The sequence below is a fragment of the Aedes aegypti genome, chromosome 2 (genome assembly GCF_002204515.2).
Source record: "Aedes aegypti strain LVP_AGWG chromosome 2, AaegL5.0 Primary Assembly, whole genome shotgun sequence".
Taxonomy (NCBI): domain Eukaryota; kingdom Metazoa; phylum Arthropoda; class Insecta; order Diptera; family Culicidae; genus Aedes; species Aedes aegypti.
In genome coordinates this window covers 436,305,847-436,327,116 of record NC_035108.1, presented here as the reverse complement: position 1 = coordinate 436,327,116, position 21,270 = coordinate 436,305,847, and the positions used below count along the sequence as shown (strand labels likewise).

General features: G+C 36.8%; 1 protein-coding gene across 2 annotated transcripts in view; it reads left to right on the top strand.

Annotated features, from left to right (window-relative positions):
* LOC5567008 (cGMP-dependent protein kinase, isozyme 1) overlaps positions 1–21,270 on the top strand; it is a 176,099-nt gene that overhangs the window by 62,307 nt on the left and 92,522 nt on the right. Inside the window, exon 2 of one of the 2 annotated variants that reach the window (XM_021847821.1) lies at positions 17,834–18,025. The gene's annotated coding sequence lies outside the window, so the exon portion shown is untranslated. Of the gene's footprint in view, positions 1–17,833; positions 18,026–20,182; positions 20,335–21,270 lie in introns of those variants that run through there. The other variant, XM_021847822.1, reaches the window with a different exon arrangement.

Here is a 21,270-nt window from a genome sequence, read left to right as displayed (position 1 = left end):
AGCTAGAATATGAAAACATAAATGGTCATTATTAAGTATTCTTAAACCATGCTTCAGCTTTGTCGAGTAACTAAACCCAATATCTTTTTGCGACCGACACCCCTATAACGGTTGTAAAAAAGATCAGAGTGTACATCTGAAGTTATGTAAAAAATTATATTTTGAATTTGTTTATCGGCATATCGGTCTATTTTGCTCGAAATAAGAGGGAGCATGGAGAAGAAAACAATGAATACAAGATGCCCAGACAACCAGAAGTCGCATAACAGTTTACGAACAAAGTCGTTTATTTATACAAATTGCATCACACCCGCACTACATGGTGGATGAAATCGTTTGAATAATGGATTTCCTCGCATAAAACGTTATTTTATGAGTCCATATGTACATTTTGTTTGGCCCGTATACTCGTCCAAAGATAGTCGGATCAATCCGTAGCAGCTGTCAAATGAACTTTGTTATCATAAATTAACCCAGCAAACCAGAGATCATATAAGGATGTTCATTTCAAATTGTATAAATGTACAATTTTCGTTGGAATTGGATATGATGCAAAACTAAATTGATTGAAATCGTTAATAAAGTCATAAATTTCATCTGACTTGAATTTGCATCTTATAGAATTCCAATTTAGTCTGACCAAATATGTAACTTTAAACTGTCATTCCATTATGATTTTAACTTTCCTTGGTATGACTCTATTATAATCATCAATGTGAGATTACATATGAGTTCATCTGATGTAGATATAAAATCATACAGGGCACATCGCCGAACGCAACATAAACATTAATAGTAGAATTCATGAACAAATTTTCTTACCTATTAAAAGAACATCACTGTTCAACAGAAACACAATGCACTATGGTCCAGGAATCAGTTTTACGCGGAAAGATGCATTTTGAGCTTTAGAATGAAACATTAGACAAAAACGGTCTTCTACAAAGTTGTTTGTATTAGTAAGGTCCTTTGTTTGGTGTTATTTAAAATTAGGGTGGACCACATTTTCATAGAAATTGTGTAACTAACTTTCTTATTTGTAGAAATTATACTATACATGCTTCGGCAAAGTTGTAGACCATTCAATTTCAAGCAACTTTTTAAAAAAAAGTTTTTTTATATCTCTTAAATTGACCGATTTAGAGCTATTTTACTACGGTGACATAGGGTGGTCCGAACAAAATTGGTTTTCTGGCTCTAGAGTTTTCAATTCAAATTTCTCATCAAAGTAGTCTATGAAACACTTTTAGAGCTTTAAAAAATGCGTAGTTTGGTGAGTGAAGAAACTCGCTATCTCTTTCCGATTGGGAGTTATTATTGTTTTTCTCTCAAAAACATGCCTACTTCGATTGTGAATATTTCTGATTGGGGCAAACATAAAAAATATCTTTTGACGGCATTCAAAAGACAAAATAAAATTGTATATTATATCAAAAAATTACAAATGTGTTATTTTTGTAACTCTAATAAAATGCCCTTAAAAACAAATGCTTTTAAGCAGAAAAACTTTAATAACTTTTGAACTAAAAAAGATATCATCAATCTTTTTGCATGAAAATTTGCGTTTTGTTAAGTTCTAAAAGTCGTTCATAGACGACTTTGACGAGAAACTAATATTAAAAACACTAGAATTGAAAAACTGATTTTTGTTGGACCACCCTTTGATGATTAGGAAAAAATGCTCTAGATTGGTCGAATTTTGAGCTACAGAAAAACTTTTTTTGGCAAAGTTGGTCAAAATTCCAAGTTCTACCGCTTTGCCTAAGAGTATATACCAGTATTTTTGCAAATAAAAAAGTTGATTATATGACTTGTGTAAAATTGTGGACCACCCTAGTTTTGAATGACTCAGTATGAAAGCCTACATTTTTATAAACAATTTTGTAGAAGATCATTTTTGTCTAAAATTTTATTTTCATGCTCAAAATGCAAAATAATAAAGAAATACATACTATGAAAATCTTCAAAATAGTTTTAAAGCCCTATCTTTCTTATTTCAGATTTCTCGTCAAAGCGGTCTATGAACGACTTTTAGAACTTAACAAAACGCAAATTTTCATGCAAAAAGATTGATGATATCTTTTTTAGTTCAAAAGTTATTGAAGTTTTTCTGCTTAAAATCATTTGTTTTTAAGGGCCTTTTATTAGAGTTACAAAAATAACACATTTGTAATTTTTTGATATAATATACAATTTTATTTTGTCTTTTGAATGCCGTCAGAAGATATTTTTTATGTTTGCCCCAATCAAAAATATTTACGATCAAAGTAGGCATGTTTTTGAGAGAAAAACAACAATAACTCCCAAACGGAAAGAGATAACGAGTTTCTTCACTCACCAAACTACGCATTTTTCAAAGTTCTAAAAGTGTTTCATAGACTACTTTGATGAGAAATTTGAATTGAAAACTCTAGAGCCAGAAAACCAATTTTGTTCGGACCACCCTATGTCACCGTAGGAAAATAGCTCTAAATCGGTCAATTTAAGAGATATAAAAAAACTTTTTTTGGCAAAGTTGCTTAAAATTGAATGGTCTACAACTTTGCTGAAGCATGTATAGTATAATTTCTACAAATAAGAAAGTTAGTTACACAATTTCTATGAAAATGTGGTCCACCCTAATGTTCAATAACACCAAACAAAGGACCTTACTAATACAAACAACTTTGTAGTAGACCGTTTTTGTCTAATGTTTCATTCTAAAGCTCAAAATTCATCTTTCCGCGTAAAACTGATTCCTGGACCACTGTGCAATGTCATCACGTTGCATGAGTATTTTCGTACGATGTCTTTAATAAATGGCTGCACTTCGTTACAATTGCAAACGTTAATTCGATAAAACATGAAACCTTCAGCGTTACACTGGCTCATTTGCAAAATGACAATTAAGTTCGGTTACATTCAAACATGATGCTCTACAGTGTTTCATTTATATTTGCTAAAAGACCATTTTTCGCAATAAAAACTGTACGGTTCAGTGGTAGCGAAATTGGCTAGTGATCTAAAGGTCAGAGGTTCGAGGCTTGTATCGTGATATTTTATTTCTTTTTATTTTATTTGTTTGTAAAAATTAAGTCATATAAACTGCAATACACAATCATACATGAAATTATAGTGAATGCCAAATCAAATTGTCTGAAGTTGTATTGACCATGATAGATTCTCTAAAATGTACGTATATGGCCTCCAGGTTTGTGCGAATAGAGGGAATTCGTGCATTTTATACAATCTGTTTTTACCGAATAAGTGTCCACTTTCTTCAATTGCAATCTCAGTTATGTGAACATATTTGTTGGCTGGGAAGTCGCATAAGAGTACAGATTAGTTCGCAATAAAATCGTTACACTCGTATTGCATGTTATTTTTCATCATATGAAAATGCACGTATATCGCCTCCACTTTTGTACGTATAAGGCCTTTTCGCACCATCTTATACGTGAAACTTTCCACATATAAGCATCGCATAACGCAAAAAGTGATTCCGTTATACGTACAATCTGGTTGTCTGGGTGGATAGGTACCGTAAGGGAACGGCGAGAGAAATTGGATTAGATGTTGAAGAGGGCATACCATATTAAACAGTATTACTTGAAACGTCCTTCCTTGTGGCTAACGTCCCCTATGGGAACGGCTTGGGTGTGTTTTGCGAATGACACTACCAAGACAGCCTATCGGTAAACGGTATCTTCAACATCTAATCCAATTTCTCTCGCCGTTCCCTTACGGTACCTATCCATCTAGTATTCATTGCTTTCTTCTCCATGCTCCCTCTTACTTCGAGCAAAATAGACCGATATGTCGATAAACAAATTCAAAATATAATTATCACGGTCGATACCTTTGTATGTAAAGTAAAAAATTATATCAAATTGGTTCATCAATATATGTGTACATTGTATATGCAAAATAGAAAAGTGGCAAATATTTTGTCCAATACTGTAGGCACAGTAAAAAAAACAAGCGCTCCAAATATGTCCCCATTGCATACGAATGGTGTTGCTACCTCCTCGTACGGATGGGCGGACGCTTGCCACTTGGTGACATTTTGAAAGTTCCAGAGGAAAGCTCTACTTTGTCACATGGGAAATTGACCTCCCTCCTTGACGGCTTTCCGTTTTGTTGGTTTGCTTGGCTATATTTGGGCGAGTAATAAATTTCACTGGACAAAAGTAGCACATAGGCTGCTGGCACTGGAAGTGGCATGGATCAAGCTGCTAACTGCTATTCGTTTTTAGAATTGTTTGATATGTGGGGCCGTACCATCAAGTTGTACACTGAAGAGAGAAGTATAAATACGGAAATTTATTATTAGAACGTAGGACGTGACATTTAATGCATTGCTACTTTAGTTGTATATTTGTCCGACAGTTCCAGTGTGACAATAGAGAAGTTTGCGTTTCCTCTCCGTGAACGTTAACTGGGTGGAATATGCATGCATCTGTCGATTTGCTTCAAAGTTAAAGCAGTCCAATCTTTCCAACGTACAGTGACCCCACGCAGTTGAATCACCCACAATTTATGAATCAGCTGATTTCAAAAGACAAAATTATTATCAAACTTGTCACAAAACATCACAGAATTATTTTTACACATAGTTTTTTATCAGTAAGAATAATTCTGTGATGTTTTGTGACAAGTTTGATAATAATTTTGTCTTTTGAAGTCAGCTGATTCATAAATTGTGGGTGATTCAACTGCGTGGGGTTACTGTATTAAAAACGATATCGGTATGGTATTCTAATTTCAAAAAGTTCACTTTGGGTTTGTACAATCAAAACATTTGCAATCTATTTTTTTATAATCGTTGTTTTATTTGCAGTCAAATTGAATCATAATTCCAATGTGTGATGAAAAAGGTTTAAAAATTGTCTTCAGTGGTCTAGAACTAACGATAAGCAATTAGAAGATAACTTTCTCATAAGCGTCCATTCTGCTTCTAGCGTCTGTTTACTGACCAAATAAATAAAAATCTCCATTGCTTCAACATGACGTTAGTCTTGTATATTGTTGCATATACTCAAATATATTCCTTTACAACAATAAAAATCAAAAATCTGATTCCAGCCCCGCTGATAACCCCGTACGCTTGAGAATGAGGAGATACCGAGAGTCAATATACCCTTTGTCCAGTGTTGAGGTGACATCGCTATGCAAATGAAGCATCTTGATAACAGCAAAATGGAAAGTGACGAAGTTTTGAATGTGGAGCATCACAGATCACGAGCATGCACCTTTTGTGACTACCGCGGCGGCACTCACACCCCCTTCCAGTTGCCTTTCTGGTGATAAGGAGCGGTTGTTTCAATTGGTTCAAACCTATTCATAAAAACTTTTGTACCGGAGAGACGTATCTTGTATCTCACCGCTTGCTACAAACTTGCACTTGGGCAGAAACTCACCTTTGGCACGCAAATCTGTCTTAGAATTACTCACACACCGTGTCATTTATACTTATCTAAGGTGCACAATGGTCCGAATTTAGGATTTAGCTGGGAAAAGGTAATAATAACACTGCGGAACACGTTTTTGTCTCCAGTACCAAAATACCGCTATTCACTTAATTAAGGGTTGCTGAATCCATTGCCGTTTTCAGAAATATCATAGCACGTCCAGTTTTTGAGATATTGACTGTTGAAAATGCAAAAAATGACTATTTCAGCCAACTTGCATGCAAGTTTCCCAGCTTGTAAGGTAATATATTGGCTTAATTTGCCACTGAATTCAAAATTTATGTGTATAACAATACTTATCATCAAAGTTTGTATTATTTTCGTTACGGAAAAGTTATTTTTTGATGGTTTAGAGAATTGTTGTATTTTGCCATATAGAAGAAACGAAGAATTTTGTATGGAGACTGCAAGCATGTTGAAAAAATCGGTTCAATCGAAATTTAATCGCGCAATTTCAATCAAATTATGTCTGAAATGAAAGTTCAAGTTCTATTTTGCATGTTTGGTGGATTAGATTACAAAAAAGTATGATAAATTGTACTTTTAATTTCATGTAAACATTAATAAAAACAGTGTTTTGTACAACTTTGGCGACCTGTAGCTAAAAATTGTGACGTGCTGGAACATTTCTGAGAACGGCATCAGATTCAGCAGCCCCAAATCTACTAGAGACACATAATTTGGTTCTTGAGACACGCAAACATGTCATTTTTGTTACGCTGTGTAATAAATCTTCGAGCTGATAATAAATCTTCGAGCTGTTTAGTAGAATACCTATAAGTAGATGAAAAAACCGAATTTAGTACTATACTGGGAAAAGGTATTTTCTCCGTTTTCGTTGATTTTAGACGTATGATGTCTGAGAAGTGGTTAGTAATAATTGTTGTAATCTTGCGCGGTTCGACTGTAATAGTTGATCGTTCAGATTTACCGGCTACGTAATCACGTTATGCAACAAAACAAGGTTTACTACTTGCCCAAACCCTACGTTTCGACACAAGGTTAGTGTCTTCTTTAGGGAAAGACTAATTTTGCCGTTTTTGAATGTTTTTTAATAGAATTACCCCCCGGAACTACAGTGGTGTTTGATCCTTCGACCTTGACGCTTGCTCCTGCGGGGGCGGGCGATGAGGGTAGGATCAAATTTGTCGCGCGTCGTTCGTTCAGAGAAATGAAAAAGTGTCGCAGATCGTTAGTAGTGTTTGATCTATTGATCGCGTCGCTTGCTCCTGCGTGGGCGAGTGACGAGCACTTGTTCGGCGTACAATACGATTACACAGCGCAACAAAAATTACATTTTTGCGTGTCTCTAGAATCAAATTATGTGTCTCTAGTAGATTTGGGGTTGCTGAAGCTGATGCCGTTTTCAGAAATTTTCCAGCACGTCACAATTTTTGGCTACAGGTCGCCAAAGTTGTATAAAACATTGGTTTTATTGATATTTACCTAAAATTTGAAGTATATTTTATCAAACTTTTTTGTGATTTTATCCACCAAGCATGCAAAAGAGGACTTAAACTTTCGGTTTAGATATATTTTGGTTGAAATTCCACGATTAAATTTAGATTAAATCGATTTTTTCAACATTCTTGCAGTCTCCATACAAAATTCTTCGTTTCTCTTATATGGCAAAATACAATACTTTTCTAAACAATCAAAAAATAACTTTTCCGTATTAAAAGTATCATGAACTTTGATTATAAGTATTGTAATACACATAAATTTTGAATTCTGTGGCAAATTAAGCAAATAAATTGCCTTACAAGCTGGCCAACTTGCATGCAAGTTGGCTGAAATAGTCAATTTTTGCATTTTTAACAACCAATATCTCAAAAACTAGACGTGCTATGATAATTCTGTAAACGGCAATGGATTCAGCAACCCTTAATTAAGTAAATAGAGGTATTTTGGTACTGGAGACAAAAACGTGTTGAGCAGTGTTATCGGATTATTTCGCGAATCCGGTTAGGCGTGATTATATCATGGATCGCTTCACCAAACATTGGTGACTCCCAGATCTCTACCCTATCCCGCTAACCCAATATCCTTTCCATGACAACCGTGGAGATGCAGAGGTGATCTCGGTCTCTAGTAACAACGGTAGTCACACTAACATTCCTTCCTTTCCCCGATGACCGTAAGGACGTGGCCGGCGCCGTTATTGACTTTTAAATTTGAGCTCTCGATTTGTGCACATTGAAGAATGGTAAGCTAATCCCAAGCCCCATTCATTAATTCCCTGTGCAACTTCGATTGTTCTGGTTAATCACGGAGTAGCAACTGCGAATTGTACGGTCATCTATGCTTATGCTTATGCTTATGCTAGAATTACCCCCCGGAACTACTTCATGCTATTACTTCAGGATTGTTGATGCCTCTACGCCGTTTCGTCACCTCTTGCTCTATTTGCTCTGGCTGCGATTTGTCTTAACTAAGTCACTTACATTTTGGTGCCGGCCTGTGTCATGTAAGACTTTTTATGATAGATGCTCTTGTGCTTGTTAGCCGGCGATTCGTCGTGATCGATACTACTTGGCGTAGTTCCCGACGGTGAATCTAGCCTACTACTCCGATCGCAGCTCGACGCGTTCTGGTCTTCTCGCCCTTTTTGTTGCAGTAACGACCGGATTTGGGATGAACCGGTGGGTCCATCTTCCTTTCGGCGCGCATTTCCACTAGAGACCCGAACCCGAGCCAATAATTGAAAGGCAAACCCAAACCCGACCCGAACCCGAAAATATTTCGCTGTTTAAACCCGAATACGACCCGAAACCCGAAAAAAAATTGTAAGAATAACCCAAGCTCGAAAAGATGGTAAATTTATCGTTTCTGATGCATAAAGAAGCTTTTAGGTTGCTACTCTGTTCACAATTCTTACGAAACCCGACCCAAACCCGACACAACCCAATTTTTTTCAAGCCCGAACCCGACCCGAACCCAATAATTTTGTAGCCGTCAAACCCGACCCGAACCCGAACCCGGAAAATTTGAAATTTTCAAACCCGTACCTGACCCGAACTCGTCAGGTTCGGGTCAGATTTCGGATTTGAAAATCCGAGACCCGACCATCTCTAATCCACTCGTGCTGCCACCTCGCCATAGATTCAACTCTGACCATCTTCCGTTTCTGACGTCTCTTCGTTGGTAGCACTCGATATCCTCTGTCAAAGGAATGCAAATGGGGATTATTCCGGCTATAGTGCATACTGCATCTGACTATATCGTTCTATAAGCACTGTCATCAGCCGAAACGCTCTATTCAGCTTTTCGTGGTTCCGCCTTGTTTCCAGTGCATTGCCCCGAGCAGGAACTCAATATGTACCTCAGTATCGATGATGAGACATTAGCTAGCGGACGCCTTATAATGCAGCTGAGACCGTCTAAGTTTGGCATGATTCTCCCTATTACATTCGTTACATTCTCGGATTTTTCGCATGTCATTTATTACTCCCAGGTGCCTCAATACGCGCTTCGGTGGAATCACATACCTTCCGTCGTTGACCTCTATCTGCTGAACCGTTTTGCAGTTGCTGACTAGTAGCATCTGTGTTTTGTGATGAGCTCTGCAGTTTGACTCCGCTCATCCAACTTTCGATTGCGTCAATTATTCCCATCACCGACATCGCCACTTCTTCCAGCGTCTCGCCAATCACTGTTAGTGACGAATCATCCGCAAAACCAACAATCTTCACCTTTCTGGGCAGCCGCAGTGTCAAAACTTCATCATACATCCCGTTCCAAAGAATTGGACCGAGAATGGAACCTTGAAGGTTGCCCGCTGTCACTTGCATTGACTTCTGCTCTTCATTTGTTTCGTACACCAAGATTATGTTCTGGAAGTAGCTCTTCAAGAGCTTGCACAGATAGTCGGGGACCTGCATTATTTCACATCTATTGTTGGTTGGTTGGTTTGACTTTATTAACGAGATTTTTAGCCCTGGGCTAGTTCATCTCGGGACCAACGGCTTTACTTCCCTTCCGAAGGAAGTCGTCACTATAACTTTTTACGTCATAAGTGACTATGTCGGGGATGGGATTCGATCCCAGGTCCTCGGCGTGAGAGGCGAGTGTTCTAACCACTACACCAGGTCCGTCCCCTCTTACATCTATTGTAACGACGGCGCAGTATCGATCTCTTCGTTTCTGCTTCGACGCTTTCTCAGCACAGTCGAGTAGGTACTGTTCGAATTGCGTCTATCGTCGATACTCCTTTGAGGAATCCGCAAACTGCATTTTCGACAACCGGTGTTCACTCTCCGAACTCTTCATCGGCCTGTTGAAAATGATTCTCCCTAGAAGTTTTCCGAGCGTATCCAGCAGGCAAATTGACCTAAATAAGGCTGTATCTCCCAGTGGCTTTCCTGGCTTTGGCATTAGTCCATCTTCCATATTCCTGGGAAGTTACCTTTGTCAAGACACTTCTGCAACACCGTCCAGAAAATGTACGGATATGTCAGGACACAGTGATTAAGTCACTAGAATAGGATAAAGCATGTATAGTAGGTGCTATTACTGGAGGTTGCATTTGCTAGGAGAGCATGATAGAGCGTAAGAAACCGACATTGGTGTACTAAAATTTCATGAACAATCTTTAAGCCTTTAATATGCGACGACAGATATTTTGGAATTCTAGTTGAGTACAGAGACTCCCTTACATAACCGATTGACCCCTTGCATTGTTAACGTTACTTGTTGTCACCCTGAATGATGCTTCTTTTGCGAGTCGGATGAATCGCGACAGGCTGATCTCAAATGAAAGCAAGTCAACTTTTGTCACCAACGTCGACTAGTCTCACCTCACGCACATAAACATAATTCTTTTGTTTGATTATTTTCGATTGAACAATTAACAACTCATTACCAATCGAAGTTATCGACTCCACATGTTTTCCCAAAGGCGTGTAATTTAGCTAGAAATCACAATTAAAACAATAATTCACCATGTGTAGCAAAACGTATCCTATTTACAGACTTTTGATACACTTCGTCAAAATTGTTCCCTAAAAGCTTCGATGACCATGGACGTTAGACCTTTTATTCTTCGGATTATATGCAGACACTCCAAGGTGACCAAATCGTTCTCAACCACGGTCATGCTGTAAAACTTGATAAGTAATGAAGGCTTCGAATACTCACTCTGGAAATTGTCATTGGATGAAGTTATATATAAACGTGATGACATATTGAAAAACTAATAAATTAAAGAATAATAAATTTAATAGATTATTGTCTTTACAACGTTGAGCAATAAATAGACACAATTATTTTTTAAACTTCTACAACTTTAGGTAAAATTTAACGTCCTGTCTTTCAATCCAAAACTAGCTGAAGAATAAGAACATATTCAAGAACAATTTATCTTACATGGACACTAGCACATACACTAAGCACGTTGTAAAGCGTGGGTTTTAATTATAATGTAGATAGATTCGTTATTGACTTCTAATGAAAAGTATTTTTGCCCTAGGGGCGGGACAGCTTTTGCTTTCGAGCAAACTCTTGAGTAAGATTCAGAGCAACTCTGAGTAACTCTTGTTGCTTGTTTCATGTGCGCTTAGCAACCCGAGTAGCAACCCGTTATTGCGTAGAAACTAACGTTACGTCCCGCTTTAGACTTGAACACTTTTTGTAAAAAAACGTTTTCCTACTCAATGGGTGTTTTACTTTGGCAAGCCAATCTGTTGTGTTATATGCTTTCTCTAATAGCAAAAGTCCACTGTAAATTTAAACGATTCGATGCCTCAATTACAGCATCATTCATATCAATCAACTTTCAATGGAATCTATCGTTTCAGTATGCTATCCAAAAGTTTTTTCTTAACTCAATGAGAAATGACAACACACAGAGACACGCACTAAAATTTTGAAACAAATTAATAATCAAACATTAGCACAACTCTATTGCAACAATCTTTAACAAACAAATACATTTTGTTAGCTTAATCATGGATATTTCCTCCTGTATTCATGGAACTACTAATATTAGATCACCACCAGGCCTTGCACATGTTTGTTGCAGTGAAAAATAATTCTAAAACGGGAGATGCATTTGATATATAGTAAATTGTTTTGGTTACTTCCAGCGAGACACCCAAATTCGGAATACCGTCGAATTTATCCTTGGGGTCTGAAAGGGAAAATTAATTCAATTCTTTGTAACAGAAGAATGATTGACTTATCGAACGCACGCTTCTTGTCAGTTGTTTTTCAGATCCAAGCAATCGTTAGTTGCTTTGAGCAATATGCGAGTAACTCAAGCTTGCTCTGAGTTCAAAATGTTGCTCTGTGCAAAGCTGTCCCACCCCTAGTTTTTGCCCATAATGAACTTAAGATCATCCATTGTTCGAAACACTAGTTTTGTTTTATATCTGTTGAACTGAACGATTTTTCGATCAACCATTACTAAATAATCTTTCTACGAAATGTTCTAGTCATTCGACCAAATGTCCTGAAGCCTGTTATAGTATATGTAACCCCCCGTAATAAATAGCACTTACCATATATGCCTTCTCGTTTTTCAATGATTAACAGTATTAAAGTCAAAATTTCACTATTTGACTAAAAGTCCTCTCGATCAAATGTCATATGCTGCTTAAAACAATTAAGTTCTTTTCTACCAAATCTTCATTTGACAAAATGTCTATTCAACCAAACGTACTTTCGACTAAATGTCATTCGACCAAACTACCCCAGCAACACACATGTTATAATTATGTATTATCAACTGATATATGACCAAAATTAGTCATATATAAGTTGATAATACACAATTAAAGCCTGTCCACGTTAAATTTCGGACACCCAAATAATGGCAGCAAAAAAAAGTTCGAGAATTTTACAGAAAGAAGGATTAACATCCTTGTCAACTGTTTATTTTGTAGATATAACTCTTTTATTCTGAAATAAACAATTGTTTTTGTTGAATTATGAGTAACTTTTTTTTGCTGCCATTATTTGGGTGTCCGAAATTTATCGTGGACAGGCTTTATAACATGTGTGTTGCTCGGGTAGAGATGGACGACTGAAAAATTTACCAGGGATAATGTTTTCAAGTAGGACTCAGCATAGCTAAGCAATTCGGCCATATGTGGATAATTAAACTAGTTATACGTTAAATATTCCTAGTCAAAAATTGTTATATTATTTGTTTTCTGTGTTAAATACATGATCACTTTTGGTTTTATAAAATGAGTCACAGAATCGATCAAAATAGTCGATAAACATTTGTGAGTGAGTCACCCATGATTTGCTCTAAGAATTTTTCCATTTTGCCCATATCTAGCCCAAACGTCATTCGACTAAATGTCGTTCTATCAAATTTCATAGATTTGATCGGCACAGATTCAAAAATTAGAGGAGTTTATCGAGAACTTATGTAAAATATCGAAAAAGAGCTGTGTATGATCCTTCGACCTTGAAGCTTGCTCCTGCGGGAACCGGCGATGAGGGCAGGATCAAACATGTCGCGCATCGGTCGAGTAAAGTGAAAAGGTGCCGCGTTCAATTAGTTCTTTTTGATCTTTCGACGTTGACGCTTGCTCTTGGGCAGTGCGTCAAGAAAGCCCGAGCCGCCCGAGCAGGGTCGCGCGTCTATTTTCGCTGAGTGCTTTTATATAGCCGAGCAAACGAGTAAAGCTGAAAGTGGATTGTTTCTGCTCAAGGATGACGGATCAATTGGTGAGCTCGTTCCATGCTACTATATCTAATCTATAAAATATGTATGACGTAAATATGATTTTTCAACAAACTATGAAAAGTTCGTCACTGTAAGTGACGACATAAACTCTGAATCATAAATTATTTATGTCTATTTTTTTTTTTCAAAACACCTTTTTCCTTTTACTTTTATTTTTCTAATTAAAAAAAAACTTTGAATGGTTCGACACTACGAGTGTAGACTTGCGAAAGGTTCACTTTATTCAACAAACTTTGAAAGGTTCGTCACGTCAAGTGTCGGCATAATTTTTCTCTACATAGATATTGTTCATATAAAATGAAAATGTTATATTTACATATAAGCATGTTTATATCTCACCAATAATTATTTATCATGGTCTAATCGCTTATCAAAGTGAATCCTGTGACCCAACGATCCTCCCCATTAACAAACATCCCTCCCAGTAATCTTTGTGGAGATGCCGAAGCAAACACGGTCTTCAAATAGCAAAGGTTACATACTAACATTTCTTCCCCCTATCCCACCTGACTGCAAGGGCGTGGCCGGCGCCGTTATTGACCATGTATAAATAGAGGCACTGAATTATGCACACTGAAGAAGATTATAGCCAATCCCAGCCGATCTTCTAGTTTGTGCATTTTCACTGACTTTGGTCAATCACGGAATAGCAATTATTGATATGTGTAGTCAGTCTAAGCTAGCTAAGCTAAGCTAACTTATTGTGTGAGTTATTGTGATTTTTTTTTGTGGTAAAAAAGCTATGCTGCTGATAGAGGGGCTAAAACCTGACCAGCTGATAACAACAAAATTGAATCACAATTACATTCAAAGTTGTAACAAATAACAAAAATTCTAAAATATCTTTTGTAAATTTAATTATTCTAATTTAAAACAGAATTATAAAACTTTTTGCAATGGAAAATCTTAAAGCAAATATTTGTACATGGTCAGTTTCAATTAGTGCAAAGAAAAATAATAAATTTTGTTTAAATTCAGCTAATATAAAACAATGATTTACATTTTTCTTTAATTTAAAACATATTCAGTTACATGTATATTAAATTCTAACACATTATTATAACTACTAGTCAGGAAAAAATACAGTATATTTTGTTATAAAATACGTGCTATCTGAGTAACAAACTCTGAATACAATGCTGTTGCAATCCACTGGTCGGATATATTACGCCAATAAGCTTTTTGATAATCTTGGTCTTTTTAATAATGACACGAACGAAACATGTGTATCCTATTCTAAGTACTTAGTACTCAAAGTTGTCAGTAAAAAATTTGAAAAACATAGTGAAAACCTAACAAACAACAATTTTACGAAATAAAATCCGTGCAAAGAGATTGTACTCAGTGATATGAGTCGTATATAATTGGAAATGTAAAAGAAAGTTGCAACTTTATAACTTTCAGAAACTTAAAATGTTGTTTTGTTTTGACTGTTATTATCGTTTACAATGGCATACCACAGTGTCATGAAGTACAGAAACTGTCGGTATGAAGTAAGTAGAAGCTTCAAAGTATGAAGACTGGTAAAATGACGATACACAGGAAATTTGAAAAGGTTTAAAGATCAAAATATTAACTTTTTTTAAATTTGTTTATGCTCCTTTTCTATTTTTGATTTTGGAAATATCTACCAGTTTTAAAGAATTCCGAAATCACTGGACCAGATCAGGTAACCCCAAACTTTCTTTTTCGGCAACATTCACCCAACTTATTGTTATGAATCTGACTTCCACTCAATTTATTTTTATAGTTTCAACTACGGTTATCATATGATAATTAATTCAAAAAATGGAACTAGCTTTGTATATGGGTAATTTTTATACCCAACCATTTTAGCTTTTTTTTCTTTATTAACGAGATTTTCGGCCATTGGCCGGTTCATCTCGAAGATTTTAGCTATTGAAAGTTATGAAGTTAGACATAAAAATGAGCCCGGCAAGGAAACAAAATCAAAATTGACATATCTCGGACCGGTTTCAAAGACGTGAAGAAACAATTTTCATTTCCCATTCCACATGTAACCTTACTGAAACAGAGACGCGTTAATACAATCTGTTTTACTTTTCGATCGGTGCGCGTATTCGGAAGTTTCTTTCCGCCGGTTATCACCGGTTAAGTGTGTCGGAATTCCCTGCAAAACCTGTCCGTTCGCACCGAGTTCTATCCCACAGCAATAACTTCGGACCAGTGAACATACTTCCAATGCTCTCCGATAAACAAGACATCCATAGGGTTCATTCACAAATTTCATAACGCCAAAAACAGCCATTTTGTACACACATTCACCCCGCCGTAACATTTTGAGAACATCCACCCATCCCCTTCAGCGTTATGAAATTTATGAATTGGCCCATACGATTACATTGGAACAAAAACGAAGGAAACTCACGAACTTACTTTAAACTGCAAACAAAAATAAATACCCCAAAAAAGGTTTCTGACAAATTTTCGATTCAAACCATTGTGCGTGCGGTGTCTAGTCAGAATACACCTTTTTTCCAAGACGTCAATGTGTTACCTCCTTCAAACCCTCCCCTGAATGACTCGCATAATGGTCAATTCAAATAATAGTATGATTGCTCCAGCTAGGGATGTCCACTTTCCACCCAACTGTGAAAATCATCCTGAAGTTAGACTCTCACGCGACACAGCAGACAACAAATTGATAAGATAGCAGTTCTCATTCGAGAGATAAATTCGGCGCCAACATTTCAAAAGGGCTTAACTGCTTTTGTACACAACAGCTTTATTCGAATCTGAAGAAGAGCGCATTTGACCACTAACCCAACTATCGACGTTTAAAGGTGTTGTTAACAAAATCAGTTACGCTGTTTTGAATTGTTGGTTCAGAATTCATTCTTTCTGTCATATATCAACCGCTAGCCAGCCCCAGGAAAGTGATGGATTGCATCGTCGTCAGGACGGACGGTGCTAACATCAACAGACAACCGGACGATAAGTAGGGTTCGGTGCTAATCGAATTATAGAGCTGTAAATTGTCAATCAAAACACACCGGACTGCGATACCTATGTGCGATTTGTGCATCAGCTTTCGACGAAGTGCAAGATCGTTCATCATTCGCAGGTTTGCGGTGTTATATCCGCGCTAATTTGTCGACACCGGACGGATTCGAGAGTAACTTTGGGATGATCTTCGTCGTCGTCGTTGTCTGCGTTGACAGCTTTTCGATGTTTGGTTTGACGGTTGCATGATAAACGTTTACTTCTTGGGACCGTTTAAGGTTCACTGCACGATGGAGATGGCCGTATATGAATTGTGCAATTATTTGTAGTTCCTACGAATTGGGGAATTCCAGTAAATTACAAATTCTATAAAGGACAGTATGAAGTACGTGTTCAATAAATTAAAACAATAACGCAGAATGGTAATATTACACTAAACGACAGAAAATTAATACACCTCGTCTTCGAGATCGTATTTGTCCTTATCTTCGTCACGAATTTGTTTTGCAGATCAAAAATGGAAAACTGGTTGAAACCGCTTAAGAATTTCAATACAACATTGACGAGGAAAAATATCAATATTGACAGTACGATATTGCCATCACCGGAGAATTTAAAATTTTGTGAAACGACGCCATGGATTCGATCCACGGAAGAAAAACAACTTATGGGGGTTTCCTAGTCGTGCGTCTAGCAGTATCAGTCGTTCAAGTAAATTGAGAGTGTGTCGGAATAAGGATTTAAAGTTACAATACCGTCAGTGCCAAAAGTGGGGTAATGGTACCAAACATTGCCGAATGGATGCTGAAAGCATCATTCGCGAAGGTTTTCCTCATGCTAAGGGCGTTTGTTATTACTTAATATTGACAATGCTATCGAAACTTTACCTAATTCCATTGTTGAAGCAAGGAGCATTGCAATACAAAAATGTGAAGTAAGATTCGAACAAAAACGATAATTTTGAAAATATAGATTCTCTGCAGTTTGGAAGTGCTCACAATTTTAATTGAGGACACACTGCTCCATTTGAAAAGCAAGTTACTCAGGATTTCGATTCGATTCTTGTTTGATATAATTAACAATTTCAGTCGGCATATTATCCTGATAAATAGAAAAACGACTGGGTTGTACCAATTATGAAACCAGACAAAAATCCTGCAGAAGCATTCAGCTATCATCGAATCAGCTTGCTTTCTTCCATCAGCATACTTTTTGAAAAGGTTACTTTCAACAGAATTCCAACATTAACGAAAATTCAATACCGGTGTTAGGTATGAAGGCTTGATTGTAAAATTGAAAAACTGAGAAAATTAACCTACATATATTGTTAGAATAATCCATAGTTATCTGTCAAATTGTACATTTTCTGTTAATTATCAGAACTCCAAGTCTGAAGGACTTTCTGTATGAACTGGTGTTGCTCTAGGTAGCATTTCGGGAGCAATAGTATACAATATTTTCACATCTGACTTACCTGAGTTACCTCAGGGATGTCAAAAATCTTTGTTTGCGGTGACTCAGGCATCTCCGCCAAAGGACGAAACTTGCCACAAATAATTTAATAAATTTTGAGCAACCCTGATTATGATAAGCAAGCATGCACATAATAACTCTTCCCCTGAATAAAATCACAATGATTCCCTTTCCACCTAAATCTAAACATTCAACGTGATACCTAATGTTAACCCCTTTTCTTCTTCTTAATTTTGTTGCCTACTTACAGGAACCTACCCCACTTCAGTGGCACTCAACACTGAGACCAATAGCTCAACGCCAGTCACGAAAAAAAAAATCTAGCCCAAAACATCAGCCATCATCGTGCGACGGAAGCGAAGGACATTAAGTATCCACCCCCGAAAACAAAATCGCAGATTCAGGTCACAAAGCTACCCCCCGAAAGCTCACTGAGTGAGAGGTAAGTGTGCTCTTGGCGCGTAGGTGCGAACCATCAGAAAGGGCAGCCAAATTAACGAGCGTTTAAGGAAGGGGAACACTCTGTATGTTATCAAAGTGTAGCCAATGAAATAATTGGGCGTAAGCAACAAAACAAAATTGCACTAAACACTTTCTGCCGATAAATTGATAAAAATAAGCAATGTTAAAATTAAAATAAGCAAAAAAAATCTATCGGTATTCCTAAGAAAACGTTAATAAACACAGGGCTAAGTGTCTTTAAAATAGAAACGTTATGCTTGAAACATGAGGCCGAACGTGAAACTCAAAAAGACGATTCAGGAGATTAGAGTTTTATAGCACTTCTTTTATAGTATTACTGCTCGTATAACTTCATGCATTACTTTTCATTTCTCTCCAGGAATTCATTAAGAAACAAATTCAGGCATTTACCTTAAGTTTTCTACAGGAATTCATTTGTTTATATTTAGGAATTCATCCAAAGATTCTTTGGGATTCATCCAAATTTCTCTAGGCAAGTCGTTTAAGCATTCATTCAGTGATTCTTTTATTGATTTTGCTAAGACTGCAAGACCAGTCTTGTGAAAACTCAATTACTCATAACTCACGCTTGACATTTTTCATGCGTGAGTTACGAAGGATGCAACGCAACTCAGCAATTTAAAACTCATGGATGTTTGTTTGAATCAATGCCTCATATTGAATTAGTCTGCTAGAATTACCTTTCTAACGTTAACAAGCACATTCGATTTGTCGGTTTGAGTAAAATTAGTGGAAACAAAAAGATTTTTTTCTTGTTGTTTCACTAGAATATAACGACTAATATTCACAGGAATGAAAAATCTATTTGTTTTCGATGATAACTAAGCCTTGATAAGAACATTCGTTCAATAAGCTTCGAAAAATGCACATTTGAAAATTTTGCCACTCATGTCTCCTTCTTAGCAGTTTGTTAAAGGACATCCGTTACTAAATTTATGTTTTCATCCGGTAAAACTGCTTCAACCGATCTACTCATCTGTCCCGTTTCGAAAATACCCATGTTTCATGGATTTCAAGTGATTTTCACAAACCGGAAGTCGCCATCTTGGATTCCAATATGGCTTCAGATTATGATTTACGTCATCTCTTGATACCCTTGAGAAGAACCACGGACAAACCCCACCTCTTTGCAAAACTTCTTGAGAACAAACGAAAAGCTTTGCTACGCTTCTAATTTTTTTTTTACACTAAAATTTCGAGCTTACGCTCTCTCTTTTTACGCTCCAAATTCCAACTTACGCTCCAATTATTTTTGCGCTCCCCCAGTTAGTATGTATGTATGTATGTAGGTAGCCACCATCCTTGCTTGAGTCTTGCTCTGCTTGTGGTTCCACTCAACAATGAGGTCAAATTTCATTACCAACCTGATTTCAACATACTGCTGTATGAAGGGCCAAAAAAAAGGGTGGCGTACCCGTAAGCAGAGACACTTACGCGAAACCCGCGGGAAGTAGAGAATCTCCTTTCAGCAGTATGATCCAACAGGTTGAGTATTGGAATTTGCAGTACTTGTCGAGCTTTCCACGGGATGGTTTGTTAGAAGAAGGGCGTGTCAAATCGATTACTGTTGGAGAGAAAAGTATTAATCGCGAGCGACTAAAATTTTTCCTCTTTACTCCGATTTGCAAGCTTTTTGCGATCCCCCAGTTAGGGGCATAAAAAGAGGTTTGGCTGTATAATATTTTAATAGCACTAGAACAGTGTTTCTCAACCTTTTTGCAGCTGCGACCCCATATGAAGTTCTACAAACATCCCGCGGACCCCTAAAATGGATGGTCTCGAAGTGACAGTTTATGGAAGCCTTCTAAAGATTACATTATGAACCAGCAGATACCCTTGGCTGGCACACCCGAAAGTCACGTCTAGCATTGAAACTAAGCAATTCGCATGATTTCGTAAGTAGTACATTTTTAGACTGATGTATGAAAGTTTCCCCCTTCCCTTCCATTACTTAAGGGGGCAAATTCCGTCATTGATTTCTAAATTTTCAAAATCGTTCGTTCAAAATCAAGAAAATTTACAGGAAAAATGCGTTCACTGTATTCTATTCTCTAAACGAATCACAATAAACACATTTTCATAGATTTATTTTTAGTTTTATACAGAAAAACTGCTTTTAAAGTTTCAATGATGACGATGATTACAATGACGGCGCGTTGAACATTATCAGCGATTCGAGACTAACCCCTGACTCTCACACAAGATTGAGACATCAACTGGCTACGTCCTTGCAAAAGCTGAGGAATTGAAAGGCGTGAGTAAGAGTAAGTAAGTAAAGAAATTCAGAGATCTATACAAATTCTCAAAAACGAGTATACAAACAGATACTTCTGCTAAAATTATCTGTAGTCCACTAACTTTTCTAAGAATCTTGCCAAGAGTTTACTAAACATCGTTCAATGTGTCGGAAACTTCTGAGAAATCAACAGAAAATCAGGTAGTTGAGATGCTTCCAAAAAAGTTCTTCCTGGCTTGTTAAATATATTCACAATAGTACATTTAAGCTTTGTTCGAAATCCAAAAGATTTTCACTAGATTTGGAAGATTTTTTTTATGCATTCCATCATAATCTTCTAAATTTTTGCCAAGAAATTTCCCAAATAAAAAGTAGGTGTTCTCTATGCAAGCTGGTTGGAACAATTTCATAAACTTTTGAGAAGCAAACTGAAGGCCGTTGCACGAGTTCATTAAAATTAAATTCGTTAACCCATGAATTCTTCAAAATCTTTTTTTTTTTTACTTATCTCGTTTATTTGGTAGGCTCGGGCGCCATAGGGCATAACAGAGCCGAAATCATTTAATCTTTTACATTTATTTTTTTTTACATATTATATTTTGTAATTACTTTAAAACTATGTTAGTTTGGGTAACCGAAGTACTCGCGGTTGATTCGAGGTTAGGGATTACATTTGAACAATAGGAAAGGAAAGGATTTCTTAGGGTTTCTGTTGTACTTTTATAGTGATACTTAAACTACTTAGACTACTAGCTTGATAAGATTTGATGGGACAGGTTGTCCAGAACTGTAACGAAACTAAAAAAACGTATTAAACGGGGGAGACAGCGACAAGACGAGGACAATTTGAACGGGAAAACGATAGACAGGGGACGAACGACAATCAAACTCTGACATCAATACGTTTCAAAAACATATAGATCGCATTCATGTATTCTAAATCAAGGCTCGCCAACACTTCCCTAACA